This window comes from Ambystoma mexicanum, chromosome 1p (assembly GCF_040938575.1).
Source record: "Ambystoma mexicanum isolate Mex_15411 chromosome 1p, UKY_AmexF1_1, whole genome shotgun sequence".
In the NCBI taxonomy this organism is placed as follows: domain Eukaryota; kingdom Metazoa; phylum Chordata; class Amphibia; order Caudata; family Ambystomatidae; genus Ambystoma; species Ambystoma mexicanum.
The window spans coordinates 151,122,352-151,140,634 of record NC_090921.1 but is presented as its reverse complement, the minus strand read 5'-3'; the positions used below and the strand labels follow the sequence as shown (position 1 = coordinate 151,140,634).

At 43.9% G+C, this 18,283-nt stretch overlaps 1 pseudogene; it reads left to right on the top strand.

Moving 5' to 3' along the window:
• LOC138460455 (monocarboxylate transporter 13-like) overlaps positions 1-15,758 on the top strand; it is a 211,037-nt pseudogene extending 195,279 nt beyond the window's left edge.
• Positions 15,759-18,283: the final 2,525 nt, after the last annotated feature.

Here is an 18,283-nt window from a genome sequence, read left to right as displayed (position 1 = left end):
TATTGGCTATGTTGCATGAAAGAAACATTTCTTGCCTTATTGGTTGAATTTGAATTATGTCATCATTCAAATTGTTTACCAAAGAAAGATTTTAAATACAAAAAAGAGAAAGACCTTCTTGAGTAAAGTCTGTTATAAGCAAAGTATAATTGTGGTGTCCAGCATAAGTCCCGACACGTGTTCCTCTGCCTAGTTTATGGCGGTTCCTCAGGGGTTAATAGCTAGTAACTTTCAAAAAACCAGATAATTCCATTCCTTGGTTAATTAATGATTCCACATTTTTACCTAATGTGACAGAGACAAATGGGCAATAGATAAGACACATTATATATTGAAGGCAAACTGAGAAGAGATCTTCAAGACTAGTTAATGGGCATTTGGTCAGGCTGTGGTGAGAATAACTGAAAAAAGGGTTGCAACTTACATGTGCGTGATAATGGTGTTTCAAAAATTTGATGTCCCAACTGGTGCTGTATAATGGTGCCTCCTCAAAGGGAACGGTAGTGGCACTGGATGAGAAAAGCACAGGCGTATGTTTAAGTTGACGCCATTGAAAGCACTCGTGTTTTAAAAAGATATAAGCATGATGCAATTTAAGGAAACTACTTGGAAGTATATCTTACCTCTGGTTCTTGTGAGGTTTGTCGTGGTATGTAAAACTTGCGTTCTTGTTACTGGTTCGATTGCCGAGCACGGAAAAAGTCTGCATTGGCTTGTTTGAGCTAGTGTTCAAAACTGCTGGTTTCGAGCGTAAATGTCATGTGATCGCGTAGCATGTATGCGAGTGGCTGGGTGCCATTTTGGATCGGGATAATTTTGTTGTGTTTGTGGAGGAATGAGGATGGTAGAGTGAAACTGTTGAATATTGTCACTTAAATCCATGGCGCTAACCTGCCATGGTGCTAATTACGCCGCCGTAATTTACAGCGGCGTAATTAGCGCCTTCCCCACTCCCATTATTCCCTATGGGGCAAAAATGGGAATGGGGAAGGGAAAATGGGAAATGGGGATTTACCGCCCCACTCACCTTGGAATGGGGCGGTAAATCCGCCATCCACCATGGTGTAAACGGAGTTTACACCATGGTGGTAAAGTTGGTGCACTTAGCACCAAGGTTGTAATGAGGCCCAATGTGTCTTATCTATTGCCCATTTGTCTCTGTCACATTAGGTAAAAATGTGGAATCATTAATTAACCAAGGAATGGAATTATCTGATTTTTTGAAAGTACGCCTGAGGAACCGCCATAAACTAGGCGGGGAAACACGTGTCGGGACTTATGCTGGACACCACAATTATACTTTGCTTATAACAGACTTTACTCAAGAAGCTCTTTCTCTTTTTTGTATTTAAAATCTTTCTTTGGTAAACAATTTGAATGATGACATAATTCAAATTCAACCAATAAGGCAAGAAATGTTTCTTTCATGCAACATAGCCAATAAACTGAGGCTAAGAAAAACCATACAAAGTGTCGATCTCAAGAGTCATATGTGTATTTTTCACAAACACATTTTTTTTGATTAACAATTTTTCTTTGTAGGAGCGCAGAATAGATTAAGAGTTGCATAATGTACCTTACAGATCCTTTGCGGCTCCGCCGGCCTGCTGCAGATGCAGAGAAAGGTAAGACCGAAGTGTTACCTCTCTTTGATGAATGCAGCGTGCCGGAGGCCAACTGCCGCGGCCTGCAACACCATGGTGCCAGCAGCAGTCAGTGTTACAAAACATTGGGAGGGAGCAGCAGTGCTGGGCGGGCCGGGGCTGCCTCATCCCAGCCTGTTCCCTCCCATTGATTTGTATTTACGGACTCACTCTAAGCTGCTCTGCGCCGCATGCCACCAGAGTGTACAAAGGCAGGCAGCAGTGAAAGGCAGTGGGCTGCTGTGGCGACCGAGAGAACACTTTTGCCGAAAAGTGGAACTTGGATTGTAGACTGCTTGTCACGCCAGCCAGTTGGTGAACTCATGTTCACACTGGCCAAGCACACGTTTAGGAAATGACGACTTGAGAGGCATCTCTCAGGCAACTACGCGCAGAGCACACGTTTCAAGTTGCTCTTCCTGTGATCTCCAGCGGACAATATGGATGCACCCTGTGAAGCGGCTGACTCCCTTCTGCTAGCTCACAGTATTCAGCGGAAGGCTCCGGGTCCCCACACAGGCATCCGTGTAGTGTTTCATTGGGTCCCTGGAGATACCGAACCCTGGATAGCTAGACCACCTGGGTATTTGGCATCCTGGTTGTACAGCATCGAGTTTCAACATCTCTAACCCGTCGGACTTCACTGTTTACTGCCATCCATGGGTGTGTACACCCTTGGCTTTCTACAGTTCCAGTTTGTCTGGCATGCTTGTTTATTCAGGAATCTCTGCTTAAGGTCTTCCACAGTTTTAAGCGCTCGCAAACCACTGCACAGTGCTGCGCAAGAGGTACTGCAGTAGCTATGTCTGAGGTGAAATTTCACACAGTTTTTCGTTGACATCACACAAATACACTAAACAAAAAGAGGTAAACAGAAAATTGGGCAATATGAGAAACGACAAAACCCACTGGAGTGTGCTGAAATAAACAGATCATATTAATATCACCAAGAGGGGAATGGCCGAAGAAGGCACGTGCGCTCGCGTTTTTGTTTCTTCTAAACATTTCTTGCCCTACTTCCTCTTTGCTGTTTCGCTGTGCGATAAAAGAGAACTAGAAAGAAGACTTGGTAAGTGCCAGGCCCTGAAAGTACGCACTATATTGGTAAAAGGTCTTTATAGAGCCCAGTCAGGTCTTTGCACAAGTCATTTCGTGACATATTTGTTTCTTTCAAAAATATGTTTTTATAGAGATCAGGAATGACACAATTTATTTCCAATATTGAATGCATAGATGGAACCTACAAAAATACAAATCTGGACCAAACATGTGTTTTTCCATAATAAAAAGGACATCTTACAAAATGTTTCATAGACCACGAGACTGACATTGTGAAATGTTTGTTGTAGAAATGTGAATAGCATGGTGGGTGAGGCTTTCAAAATCTCAAATGTACATGTTTTGCAAAGATTACAAGACAAATAGGAAACGTGAATAGCTGTGGTCATCTCTTTTGTGCAAACTGTAGGACAATATAATTTGTTCTTTTATAGGGTCTCAAAACTCTGCAGTGACATGCCGTTGAAACCCCCAAATTTAGGACTCTCTGCACCCCAGTTTCCATATCCGGTTATCTCTATGCTGCTGGGTGCAAGGGGCAACATTAGTTCATTGGGACCTTTCTGTCTGGTTCTAACTGAGCACCCACTGAAAGGTACTGATCCCACCAGCCACCTCAGGTAGTGCCTCACGAAAAGTTTTTTTACAACAATCACAACTATCTTATGAATACAAAAGCAAACAAGATGTTTACGCAAACGTCCTCTTTTGTGATAGCCACACAACATTGTGGCTTGGCTGGGGTTCTCGAAATATATACGTCTGTCACCCATAATGTGTAAGCATGGGAAAGACTCTTGCCAGGCACTGCCGTAGTGGTATTAAATGGCCATTGATGGAAGCAGTAGAAAAATGGTGTGAGCATGTGGACATCATAGCATTGCCTGGCAGATGCCTAATACTTACACAAGCAAAAACCATTGGGTTTGCCAATTATTGTTTTTATCATGATTAAAGAACGTAGGTAGTGCTTATAAATCGAATAGCTGAAGTCAGAACTGGTTAAGACATTTTTGTTACATCATTAGCGCATTTATATAATCAATTAAGTCATTAACTCTCAGAAGACTGCTTTGAAAAAACACTGGCAGGCCCTTTTAGTGCAATGTTTAACGTTATGACTTGATTAAAGCAAGCTGAAAGAGTTCCCATGAGGCAGTGTTTAGGGTAGGGAGGGGCAGGAACTGGGTGGTAATGGCCATAGGCATTAACATGCCTATGGTCAGTCAATCAATGGTTGAGTAAATACCCAAATATCATCTACATTTCTAGGGCCCCATTCACCGCCCAAATGACTCAAAATGTGCTTATAGGACATAATGCCACCATCGGACTCGCCCGCACTCCGAATCCCGCTGGACCCGCCCCCACCAAGCCCCCCAGCCACTCATACATGCAGTCGATCACCCACCATTTTATCCCAAAATATCACTCGCCAGCACATATCACATGCAGGCTACTATCCACATGCAACCTGGAGCTCTGCAGAAGCATGGCACACAGCACGAGACCAGGGTCCCCCCATCATGACCGTAAATTTGTGAATTGACGCGATTCACGGATGATGGTTTGAGTGCCAATTTTTATGAGGTGATGTGTGGGCCACTTTTTTGAGGCGAGGGGTGGGCCACTTTTTTTTGGTGTCCGGGCCTATTTCTTGTCCCAGTCCGACCCTGTCCAGGGGTGAAGCTTTCAACCAAAGTTGATTGATAAAGTAACTGTTATATCATTTGTGGAATGTAATACATGAGGGGTCAGCACCCGGAAGAGGTGGACCCAGGGGTGATCCATTTTTACCCTAACGAACTTTCATGTGTTGAAGGAACCTTTTGTTTTATTATTTTTAAAGACATCAGGTCCTCGAAGGCAAGAGACTTTCAGTAAAACGAGACTTGGCCATCGACGGCCCTGAAAACTGAACTGTCATCTCGTGCTAGAAAAGCTGGAGAGTGTGCTGTGCTCCACGATCCCACCTTACCCTGTGCTCAAAACGTGGGGAAGGGAGACCCAAGCTACTGCATCCTGACAAATTATTTGAGAACACTTCTTTCTTTTCTTGAGAACTATCCCACCCCCCTTTTTGTATTAGTTGTAAGGTTTGGCAATAGGTTTGTTAGTATAGGCCCTTTTTATTTGACACAACGCCACTTGGACTGCCTTATTTTCATTTGATGGTTTATCATATCATATCATATAATTGGCTGCACCAAAATGCCATTAAAGCCCCTAATAACACATATCATGGCTGCTTTATCATGGATGCCCAATACAATTAAATGTTAGCACCCCATGGGTCCCCACACATCTTTCCTGCCTGCCCCTCCAGCATCCCCCAAAATGTGCTCCTCAGCGCAGCACTAAACACAAGCAAACACACATTCACACACCATTCCCTAACTCATTTATGCGTGCACTCATTCTCCATACGCCCACACACATGAACAAAGCCACCCAAATATCACACGCTCACTCATTCACACACATTGCATAATATACATAGGCAGCCCAAAGGTCCCCTCGCCTGGAACCACCACCCACCCAAACACCCAAAATTAGCTCCCCGTACCAGCATTAAACACAAGCACACACCATTCCCTAACTCATTTAGGCATGCACCCATTCACCATACGCTCCTCACACACATGAACCAAACTACCCAAACATCATGCGCTCGCTCATTCACACACATTGCATAATATACATAGGCAGCCCACACGTCCCCTCTCCTGTCCCACCACGGTGAGAAACCAGGTAGAGCACAGGAATCCATTATGCAGGTCTCCAGGGCACGGCCATCGCTGTTGGATCCAGTTCCTGGAGGTGGACCAGTGGGGTAGGATCACCTGGGTGAGGGAGACCAGGGTTATGCTTTGGGAGGATATCCAAGGTGGGGCACGGTACTGTACCGAGGATGAAAAAGAGGACGAGATCCCTGAGGCCTTTGTAGGTTACAATACATCTGCCTCCTCCCTCCCATTAAATCTCTCCTACCCAGATCCAATAAATCTCTCCTAACCAGATCCAATAAACCCTCTGTACAAAACCCATCCTGTAAGATCTCTAACCCGCTTGCATCTTATCCAAATAACCCTAGGCATTCCTTTCCACATTCTTCTAGTTATTTTGTCCCGAACATCCAATTCACTAGGGCAGAACACTACTATTCCCACAATCCCCTATGTTCTGTTTTCCATCCCAGTCATTCTCGTCCATTTCACAAACCTTCCCTATCCCGTCCCGTAGGATACTCTGACATTCCTACCCCTTCCCTTTCCAATACGAAGACTTTAATTCCCGATAACACCATATCAGAATCTTACCACACAGAACATGTAGAAACTCAACTGCTCCCCTTTTCCGACACCAAAACTTTTCACTGATGTAGAAAACAACGGACTTGTAACAATACTGTTTATCTGACATGTCCCAACAGGGTCAGGCAATGTTGGTCAGTTAACCTGAATCACACACACTTGACGGCCCTTTCTTTTCCCCACAGGGATAAAAGGTGGAGCAAGAGAGCGCAGTACGAGCAAGGTGAGCATGGTAGACAGCACAATGAGATGGCTAATCAGGTGCAGCAGTTCAAGAGAAGGAGAAAGGCAGCAAAAAGCAAGAGGGTGGCAAGGAGAGGACTGACCTTGCCCTTTTAGACCCAGACCCACAGAACCTTCAAGGAAGAGAGCCTAAGACTGTGAACAATAGCACAAGTGTCTTGCCGCAGATGTCAACGGTTCACCCAAAGTTGATTGATAAAGTAACTGTTATATCATTTGTGGAATGTAATACGTGAGGGTTCAGCACCGGGAAGAGGTGGACCCAGGGGTGATCCATTTTTACCCTAAAGAACTTTCATGTGTTGAAGGAACCTTTTGTTTTATTATTTTTAAAGACATCAGGTCCTCGAAGGCAAGAGACTCTCAGTAAAATGAGACTTGGCCATCCACGGCCCTGAAAACTGAACTGTCATCTCGTGCTAGAAAAGCTGGAGAGTGTGCTGTGCTCCACGATCCCACCTTACCCTGTGCTCAAAACGTGGGGAAGGGAGACCCAAGCTACTGCATCCTGACAAATTATTTGAGAACACTTCTTTCTTTTCTTGAGAACTATCCCACCCCCCTTTTTGTATTAGTGGTGAGGTTTGGCAGTAGGTTTGTTAGTATAGGCCCTTTTTATTTGACACAACGCCACTTGGTGTGCCTTATTTTCATTTGATGGTTGATGCTTGTTCCTATCTTAGATTTAGGTTTAGATTAGGCGTTTTTCCACCCTGCATACAGAATTCATAGGTCAATAAACACCTTTGAACTGTGATCACTTGTGCCTGTCTTACTTGTTGCCACCATGATTTCCTTACACCACCCACCCCAAACCCCCAAAATGAGCTCCTCATCCCAGCAAACACATATCATTCCCTCACTCATTTAGGCATGCACCCATTCACCCAATTTCATGCAAAGAGTATAGGAGCCGGAGGCTTCGTCCATGTCCTGGGAGGGGCCTCAGACTTCTTTAAAGGAACTCATTTTTTTCAGAGGCCAGAGAGACTTCAAAAGAAGTTTTTTCTTATTAAAGTCAGATGGCCATCCCCCCTAGGACTTGGGATGGCGAGGCCCCTGCTACGCCAATGGCATCAAGAGGCGCAAGAGTTAGAAATGTGTGAGATGCAGGTGAATCCCGTCTACAAATTCTTAGATCATAAATGGCATATTCAAAGACTCTGGGCGTTGCTAGTAATGGGAAATCTGATACCATCCATCCCAGTATGCAAAGGAAATGCTTGCTATAAAAGCAGGACTGGCCGAAGGTGTGCAATTGATAAGGGAAGCACTGTGTAACTGGATCTGCAAATGGCAGGGGGCATTACATGCTTCGCGTATGCTTGCAGTGTGGAACAATGACAAGTGTGCACCATAGGCACTTGAAGTGAAATAAGGGCCACGCAGATAGGCTTGTAGCCCCTCCTCTGATGTGAGTCCTCATCACTCACGCAATCCGCACCTGGTTCTGTGTTAATGCAAAGATATATGTATTGTGCAACTACCCTGAGATATCTTGCTGAAGTCCTTACTTTTACAAATTCTACTCTATGCAGTGACAATGAAAGGTAAGTGTATATCTGGTCCACTAGTAAAGGAAAGCTTCAAGGTTACATATTGGTTATAGCTGCTTGCCCACATGACTCTCAATAAGACACTCCTTTGTGCCTAGATTGAAGCAGGCAGTGCAAATAAGGCTGCATAGAGAAGGAAGTTGGGTCCAATGAGAGATGCACATACATGTTCGGTGTCATACAAGATACAAATTGACAGGCAACAAGGGCTGTGTTGCCTGGCCCACCCACTTGCACACAACCCTTTTCAGTTAGAATGAGGTCCTGTGTTGGCAATGAAAGCCTTCTACCATCTTGCCGATGGCCGTACAGTGCTACCAAAGAAAAGAGGACCACTGAGAACATTGACTGAGCATGTTGTTATGTTATAAGAGTGTGTAAACATCCAAGACGCTACCATGTGGGCACCAAAACCATATTCTGGAAGAAAGCATTGAATTTACCAAACTCATTACCCATTGTAGCGTTAAGGTATGAATTGGTGTTACATCTATGAAATGTTGACTAAATTGGAGAGTCTTGACGGTTCATGAAAATACACTGATGGCAAATGGTGACAGCTTGTACTCTTCTATTAATACTGAACTTCGAAGGATGAGCTCTGGTCCTATCATTGTTTTTTTTTATATTGGGCTAATCATATTTTGAGGTCTAATGAGTGCACAAAGGAAGAACTATGTGGGGATTTACCAAAGGATAAATCAGTGGTCTTTTTAACTTTCTCTTTTAATATGTATGTTTCTACTTTGTATACTGTAATGTATCAATCTTTTGTATGATTTTATGTATAAGGTTGCATGATCAACCAATTCATATTAATAAAAAAGTAAAAAGTAGCAGGCAGTGAAACTAAGGCTGCATAGAGAACGAAGTGGGGTCCAATGAGAGATGTACATACATGTGCAGTGTCGTAAAAAATATACATTGACAGGTGACGAGGGCTGCGTTACCTGGTACCATCCTCTCACACACATACCATTTCAATTAGAATGAGTCCCTGTGTCTCTGCCACCAAAGCAAGGAGGACCAATGTAAAGATTCACTGAGCATGTTGAAAACTAAAACTCAGTATCTGTTTGTGTGAAGTAGTCAGTAACTTAAAAAGTCGTCCTTGTGTCCAAAACATTCTAAGCTGTCTTTCACAATAGAAACACACTAGAAAGAAACCAAAAAAACGTTTCTCTGTGTCGTTGGTACTGGATTCACAACATTCTTGTTCAAACAATAAATCCCATTATAGTCTTTCTTTAGCTCTTATTGTTACTGTTGTGGATTGCCTTGCATACTCTCCTGCCAATAATCCTTCTATGGGGTTTTCAGACCCCCTGGTATACTCCCCTGCCATGTATCATCCCCCGTTCAAAATAGTTTTGAAGAAAAGTCCCCCACGGTGCACCCGAGGATGTGTGGGGGGCTTGACAAGTTCTTAGGCGACATAGACAGGGCACTAGGACCCCAAAAATGTTCCCTCCCACGTGTTTATCCTCCTCACCTTTAGTCCTCAGTCAGTAGACTGTTGCATTTCTTCTTTGGGTGGCCCTGACTCCACGCAGTGCCTCGATAGTAATCTGGCAACGGGAACAATACGTTGTAGGCGTGGGCACTGTAGGACAAAGTAGGAGGGCCTCTGCACAGCCTCGACAGCCCGCACAGACTGCACTGACTGCTACTTTTTGCTACTCCGCGCCGCTACATGGATAGCTTGAGTTCTTAAGCAGCAGTCCTCAAAAGGTCCGCCTCCAAGCAATAGATAGGGATGACAGAATCCACAGCCAGTAAAGAGAAAACAGAGTAACTGCACTGACTGCTACCTTTCGCTGTGTTTTTATAAATATGTTTATGACTCTAGGACCAGTACTTATGCCAAGACTTAATTTGGCCTACTTGTATTTATAATAAACCTTTATTTTTTATAATACTTCTGCTTTGAAGTGTTTCTGTTGAATCCTTGGTATACTTCTCTCATGTGGCCAGGACACAGCCATCGCCTTTGGATCCAGACCCTGCAGGTAGACCAGTGAGGGAGGATCACCTGGGTGATGGATATTCAGGGAGTGGGGGTGGGGCAACTGAAGGTGAGACGCGGTATCCCCCCTTTCCCGTTCCCATACCCCATTCTATTTTATAGGATTCTACAGCATTCCAACCCCCACCCCCTTCTACACAAACACTGGGCAGAGGAAGAGGAGAACTGAGAGTAAAGAGGCTAACACTTGCATATCTCAGTGGACATGTTCCGTTAATAAGGTCAGGAAAAGTCAGGCACTTGACCTTAATTACATACATCTGATACCCGATCGAGGGACCAGAGCGAGGGGTAGGGAAACCCTAAAGATCCCTGCATGAGGTTGTTGCCTCCGGGAAACCGTGAAGAATACGCAGAGAAAGCCAAATCCCAGCCAAGAAGAATTGTATTGTGTTGAAAGGACGGCAGCGACCCTCCCAGGGGAACGCCAGACTTGGGGAGGCGAGGCCAAGCCTGTGGTATTAACCTTGACTCGTGAATCAAAGCCGCAGAGAAAAGAAAGGAATGCACACAACCAGAGAGTTAGCCAAAGACATGAAAGGCTGGTATGTGTCAAGGAAAGATTGAAGCTGCAACAGTGTATCTCATAATTGAAGGTTGCACGCGTGTTGATGAGACGTGAAAGAAAGCAAACCAGTAATGAATTTTAAAACTTACCGATAACTGTGAAGCCAGTGATACAGAGTAGCGGAGTGGTCCGTTGAAAGGAAATAGCCCACTCGAAAGTTGTTATAAAGCAACACAGTTAATGAACTCTGAAAAGCTTGATGGTCAAGATTAATCACGAGGAAAGGGGAAGTTAAAAAGTGAATGCTTTAAGAGAAAGATTTCTTTGAATCTTTCTGACTGTGTTGTGGAACTACCAAGACCAAGAGACACTGGGGGCAAATAACATAAAAGTGAGCTGAAGTGAAAGTCAAAGCGGTCCTGTGAGGTCTATGAGAAAACCTCACACACTCCTAAGTCTTTGACATCAGCAAAATGTCGGAGCACGACTGAGGGAGACCTGAAAAATGAAATTAGTTAGAGGAAGGGAACCTCTAATGTATGTGAATGACGCTTGGGGAAGGGAACCCCTGCAAGCGCTGTGATTGTGAGGTCCGAGCCCAGCTGAGGGAGATCTACTTTGAATCAGGTACTTTTTGTTGAGAGGTCCAAGCCTGACTGAAGGAGACCTATGTGAACTGTTGATACCTTGAGAGGTCCGAGCCGGACAGAGTGAGACCTACATGAACCTTTGTTGAACTGTGAAGGAACTTTTTGTGAACTGAAAACAAGTGACTTTAACGTGGAAGGCCAAGTGTGCCTCAACCCATGTTTAGTACTGCCTTTTTTTTGATAACCTGATCCAGAGTGTGTCATCCTGTCTACAGGGGCCGCCTTACTCTGTGCTAGCCAAGGTGGGGAGGAGAGCTGACTCAGCCACCTTGATCCTTTATGTTATAACACTGACTTTCTTTTGCATACACATTCCACTTTACACAAATTTTGTTTAAAAGATAGGGGAGGCATTATTTTATTTTTTTAGTATAGGCCATTTTGATTTGACATAGACTGACTAGGACTGTATTTTCTTTATTAGTATATGGTAGAGCCTACTCCCATCATAGCTATAGGGCAAAGTAGGAGTTTTCATACCCCAAGAATTTAATAAAGGTGCTGAAACTTGTAGCTCTAATGTCAGTATCATACGTGTGATATCATGCCTCCCTTACAGTATTTAAGTCATAAATGGGGTTTTGACTAGAGTGATTTGGAGGAAAGGTTTTCTGACTTGTACTATAGGATGGAGCTGTTAGGTGAGAGTACGCCTTTAGGGTCTTAGGTATTATAGAGTCTTCCCCAAGAAAAAAGGGGAATACATCATCTCATCCAATCGAGTAACCACCTCCCCCCGTAGTTGTCTCCTCCCCTGTGATTGTCCATCATATAGCCACCCCCAGGGTCAGAATCAGTTAGCGGCTGCCGTCCCCTGGCCACATGGGAGGAGGTCACAACAAGGAAGTTAGTGATGACTCCGTCAGATTAATCACAGTAGGCACCATAAAACAATCATCCATAACAGAAATTCAGACTTCCAAATATGGCGAGAAGCAGTAGAGAAGCAGTAGAATGGAGATCGGACAGATCACATGGGGAGGAAGGGGGGAGAAAGGGGGCATAGAAAAATGGCACTGAGCCTATGGTGGCAGGAACGAGAAGAATTAAGTTAAGGTCCTTCACAATCGTCACCGTTGTATGCGCCATCCTTTGATTCTATTCAGAATATATCACATGTTGACATCTGCAGTAAGGAACACGGCTATTAGATCATTTGTTTATATATTTCTATGGGATGCTGGTGTATTGCCAAAAGAAAAAATAAATACATGCAAGATGGACACCTTTGCCAATATATGGCCTATCATATGAGAGGAGATTTTCTTTCTGGAGCCCCTGAATGGATCGGAATTCCCCGAGTAATTTTGGCAGCATTGAGAGTTCTGGGAATCATCAATGTAAATGATGGCTAGATTGTAAACAAATACGGTGGAAGAGCACAGAGATGCACTCTAGACGGTACCCGGCAGTCAGCCATCAAGATAGGTTCAGCAGTACTACCAGATGTATCGACAATAAGCGATAAACCTAGAAGATAGAAATAGAATAAAACAAACAAAGTTATCCGTTTGAAGATTGGACCTCAGTAAAATACTAATGGAACCTCATCAATAGTGGATCCTTAGAATGAAAAGAAGACAAACAGATTTGCACATCTTATTGAATTGTGGTATAATGAAGTTTTTACCCCTGAAGAATTTCCTTGTTAGTGGTATGAAAGTGTGTAAGGAATGAAACATGTCGGGTATGGTTTGAATGCAGTATGAGAGTAAGCATGGGTGATATGAACATAGAGTGAAATATTTTATGGACTGGGATGTACTTCTCTATGAGAGAGGAGAGCAAACTACAGATCTTGATGAAATGTTTATCTTGAAGAAAATTGTGAAAGAATGTATTACTACAGATCATTTGATACGCATAGTGAAATTGAAAATCATCGCTATATTTGTTTAGTCAATGAATTGTATAGAGCTATCTGACAATTGCATATAAAAAGAAAAAAGAAAATTGTTAAAAAGAGTTTTTTACATAATGTGTTCAAAGAAAGAATAATAAATGACTATTTTTGATACAAACTAGTGTGATATATGACAATATAATGATCAGAAAGCATATATAAGAGGTACAACCAAGGCGGGATAGTGGGGAAGCAACTGACCCTTTCAACATAATGTTTTTTGTTCAAACTATTGCCTAATGGAGGGTTGTTTATAAGTGGTCGGTAAATAAGTACCTCCAGTCTCTCTAAGTTGTAGTGCCTATCATATGAGAAAAACATATCATATTGGCCAAGACGCTTAATGGCAATGACAACTACTGTATATAACCATCTCGAACAGGCAAAGTTAGAGAAAGGGGTACAACTGATGCAGAAGAATACAGGATGAAAAACATACATTACACAACTGATGTTGGTTTGACAGTAGCTGTAACTGGGTCTCCATTGGGAGACAGAGTACTTGAGGGATGCGTAAAATCTGGGAACAGGTCGAATGAATTTCCCACTGCCTTTAGGAGTGGGCAAGGTATTGATCCAGGACCTAATTCATTGGGGCTAGAACTTTCAATGAACTGGCACCAATGATGCAATTGTTGCATGTTTGCATCAGATGATAATGGGTTTACTCTCTCCCCACCACAGGCTTCGGTTGGGCTCTGGTCATAACACCGACCATGGCTGTCATCCCAAATTACTTCCTCCGCCGCCGTGTCCTGGCACTGGGCCTGGCACTCACGGGAAACGGCCTCTCCTCCTTCATCTTCTCACCATTCTTCCAGGCTCTCATCGATGCCTACAGCTGGCGGGGAGCCCTCCTCATCCTCTCAGCAATCATGCTAAACCTATGTATCTGCGGCACCCTGCTGAGACCCATTCCTGCGCTGGAAGGCACTGCTCGATACCACAAAGAGGTGCAGCAGTCATCCAAGTGTGTATTGCTCATGCATGACATTTCCTCCATGTTGGACCTAAGTTTGTTCAGGAATCGTGGTTTTCTGGCATACTGCTCATCGGTTTTGGCTACTTTGTGCCTTATGTCCACCTGGTGCCGCATGGCATTGACCTTGGCCTCACTAATTACCAAGCAGCCTTCCTCATGTCAGTGACGGCCCTGACAGATGCGGCTTCGCGCCTTCTCTCTGGCTGCTTTGCCGACCTCAAGTTGCTGAAGACGTTGCACCTCCTGGTGCTGTGGAACTCGACAACAGGGCTCAGTCTGCTCCTCCTGCCAGTGGGTGAGACCTTCCCCACCATTATGGTTCTGAGCTTCATCTACGGCTTAAGTAGTGGTGCATTCACTACCCTCATCTTTGGCGTGCTGCCCGATTTGGTGGCCATCGAGAGGGTGACCAGTGCCATGGGACTCTCTATTATGTTCATGAGCTTCGGGTCACTGCTGGGCCCTCCTCTTTCAGGTAACAGTGATTGGGAAAAAGCAAAAACAGAAGGGAAAGTTTTTACAGGGAGATAGCTAGCTGATGGGAGAGACAGAAACATGGGCTACCAAGGAACTGGTAAGGACTGGGATGCTGATGGCAAAGGACAGCATATGCATACATAAATAAATCGGTGTTGGGGTGTGGTTGGGTAAAGGATTATAACATTTTGGAATCATTCAGTGAAGAGGATCAGATGAGGTCACAACACAGGGGCACTGCTTTTCCAGTCCTGTGCTTTCATTTAACATTGGTGGTAGTCCTGGTTATTCACGACCAAATGATTTGTCAAAGCAAAGCCCAGGCCTGGAAAAATGGCGTCCTGGTGACATGGAATCACATGCTTGTAGGTAAGTGGGGGGAGGGGGGAATTTGAAAGGGAAAACAGTTGAAAGGTGTCTTGAAGTAGATGTGAAAGCGCTAGAGGTTAATGGGGAGGGCTGAGAAAGAGTTTTGAAAGGGCTGGGAATATGATGGAAGTGGTTTTGGAATGTGGATTGAAATATGAGTCTGGCAAGGGGCGCGGAAATGAATTGGAAAGCAGTTGGTTAGGGGTGATGGCCACAGTCCAGAAGGATTAGGGGTGTATTGATATGGATATGGGGGGCTTCAATGAAAAAAGGGGTGCTGGAAACAGAGAGGGCAATTGATGGAAGTTAAAATGGTCTTGGAAGGTATTAGCGTGGTAAAAAGAAGTTATAAGAAGGGACGGAGCACTATGCAGCAAAGAGGTGGAAAGACTTTGGAAGGCAAAGAGCACAGTCCAGTATGAAAGAACATGTAAGAAGCTGGAAAAGAGATTGGAAGAAGATGTAGGGCATGGTAATGGGAAAAGGAGATGACTGGACAGAGATAAAGGGCTACATAAGAGGACAGGGATGGTGAAGGAGATGAGAATCATAATCAAAGTAGGGGGAAGGATACAGGAGATGTGAGGGCCTAGCAGTGAGATTTGTGGCCATGGGAAAAGAGGAGAGGCTAGACACAGATCTAGGGAGCCTGGGAAGCAGATGCAGGCTGTTGGCTAGAACTAATCAGGAGATGAGTAGGTTTAGAAGGTGCATTTCACTGGGGTATGTTTTCACTGTGCTTCCATATGCCACTGTTGTCTCAGTTTCCCCTTCTCTTCTCCCCAGGATTCCTCAGGGACCACACGGGAGACTACCGGGTGTCATTTCTTATCAGTGGGGCATTCTTCCTTGTCGGAAGCTGTGCTATGATGTGCATCCCCTCATTCTTCAACGGGGCCTCATACACCTGCCAGAAGAAGGAGAATGATGAACCACCAGCATCCAGCATTCTGGCCACACTGTCCTCCACTGACCACTCCTTGGACATCTGTCAAACCACCCGGCTCTCCACTGGGTCTGCCGAGTGACAAATACTTTTTGGGTGTAGACACACTGGCTTCTAAAGGAACCATGAATCTCAAATGTGGCTCAGTCTTATCAGCCTACAAACCTTCGAGATAGCACTCAGAAGGAAGGTTTAGAGGCCGTTAGTTGCATGTTGCATGGTCTCAGGGGACTATGTCAACATGTGCCGGCTGGGATACTGCCCAACTGTATTTGCGTTACCGCCCACCAGTCTGGCGCTTCCAAGAATCGCTGCTCTTTCTAGGAAAGTCTGATACCAGAACTAACCGATTCAGAGCACATGATCTCTATTTCTGACTCTTCTTCTCTGTTAGCTCGTACACATCCTGCAGCTTCTCCATCTGATCCTAGTCCCTCCTCACTTACACCCAAGGTTTACCATTCCCTGGTGTCATACCTCACTTCTCTCTCCGATTTTGAAAAAAACCTTCTTTGGATTGTGCTCTTCCCTTGAATTTCATACCCATCTCTGTCCTTCCTTATCTGTCTTGAGCACCTTGTTTATTCTCTTGTTTCTACCTTCATTGCTGTGAACTCTATTCTTCACCACTTTCAATCTGGATCCCTTTCCTTTAATTCTACCGAAACCGCTCCTCTCTCACTCTGCCACTCATTGGTATCAGCTCATTATTCTAAACATCCCTCTCTTTTAGTTTTATTGGATCTATCTGCAGCTTTCGACACAGTGGATCATCTTGGCATCTCTTTCTTCTTTTGGTTTCTCTGGTTCTGTCCTATCCTGGTTCTGTTCTTACGTATCTGACGTTACCTAGTCGGTATATTGGGTTGGGACTTCTTCTGCTACTTTACCTCTTTTGCACAGTGTTCCCAAAGGTTCTGTATTAGTATCCTTTCTTTTTAATCTTTATACCTCCCCTCTCGCTGCAATCATTTCTTCATTTGTGATATCTCATCATATGTATGCTGATGATACCAAAATGTTTCTGTCCTTTTCTTCTTGTCTGCCTTCTATTCAAAATAATCTTGTCTTCTAGCTATTAAATCTTAGATGCTTGACCATTTTTTGGTATTGAATTCCGCTAAGACAGGAGTCCTCTTTTTTCCTGCTAATACCATTCGTCCTCCTTCTCCTTCTTTCTCCTTTCCCACTCTCTCTACTCCCTATTTCTGGTGCTGCTCGCAACCCTGGCCTTTACTTTGAGTCTGATTTATTATTCTCTTAAATTTCTTCAATCTCGCACTCATGCTATTTTCACCTCTTCAATATTCGCAAGGCAAGGCCCTTTCCTAAGTTTGAAGCTACTAAACTCTTGCTCTCTACTCTCATTTTCTCACGTCTATTTTACTGCTCTTCTACTCTTTTTGGTCTTCCTGCTTCATGTCTAGCTCTCCTTAAATCTGTTTTCAGTTCGTCTGTTTGTTTGTTATGTGTACTCATGCCTCGTGATTCTATTTCTTTGTCTTTATCCTCAATTAGATGGCTGTCCTTTCACTCTTGTCTCAAATTCAATTTTCTTTGTATGTTTATGGTCTTGCTCCCTTCTATCTTAATCCCTTGTATCTTCCTATTTTCCTTTGCGCTCTCTACTCTCTACACTCTCAAATAAATTCCTATTATCTGTCCCTCGCCCTCCATGTGCTCAGTCTCTTTTTCATTCTTTTCCTTTGTAAATGAGGGCCCAGTGTGCCATACTAATAAAAAACAATACTCAATAATGGAGTACTCAAAGTCCACGGAACAACTCCAGCTTTATTCAAAGTATAAAATCCCATCTGGGATAGCATACAATCATTTCTCAGCTTTTATAATGAATGTGAGTTTCTTTTAACAAAAGACACATCATCTGTGTCGTCAAAATACATTATCTATTACAAACTTAGGACTGCATCCTAATTGGTCAACATTGTAAGCTACATATAGAGTGCATAGGTGTTAGTTCTGTGATTAGGTTAGACATATCTGATGACTCATCCTAGGCCCCACCTACATCATATAATATTTCTAATGACATCATCACATTGATACTTAATTGGTTGGCCATGCTTACTATAGGCAGTGTAACACTAGAAATTTGTATTGGTTGGCAATTTGCTCATCAACCATGGACACTTTGACGAGATGTCAAAATCTGAGAGAGACATGACTGCACGACTGTGCAGCTGGTGCACAAATTAGCATCCATTGTGGACTATTTGGGACTCATCCATCTCTATTATCCCCCCTGGACAATATATATTCATATGTTTGTCTTTACTTTCCATTTGCAAGACTTTGGAACTTTTTATTTAATTTCACAAACTACATGTCCCATAATGCACCCTGTGGCAGTTCCCATTCACTGGCTATTCCTATACAGCAGTCTTAGAACTACAATCCCCAGAAGCCTTAGAGATCAGTGTGGCTCTCACTTTCCCAGGACCAGAGAGGGAGGAGGCCAATTACCTTCAGGTGTGCTCCTCCAGGTACTGCAAATTAGCCTGTTTCAGCACAGGGCAGATCAGTATTTAAGCAGCTGCCTGAAGGGGCACAGGTCTCTTGCACTGAGCTCGCCTCCAGCCCTTTGTT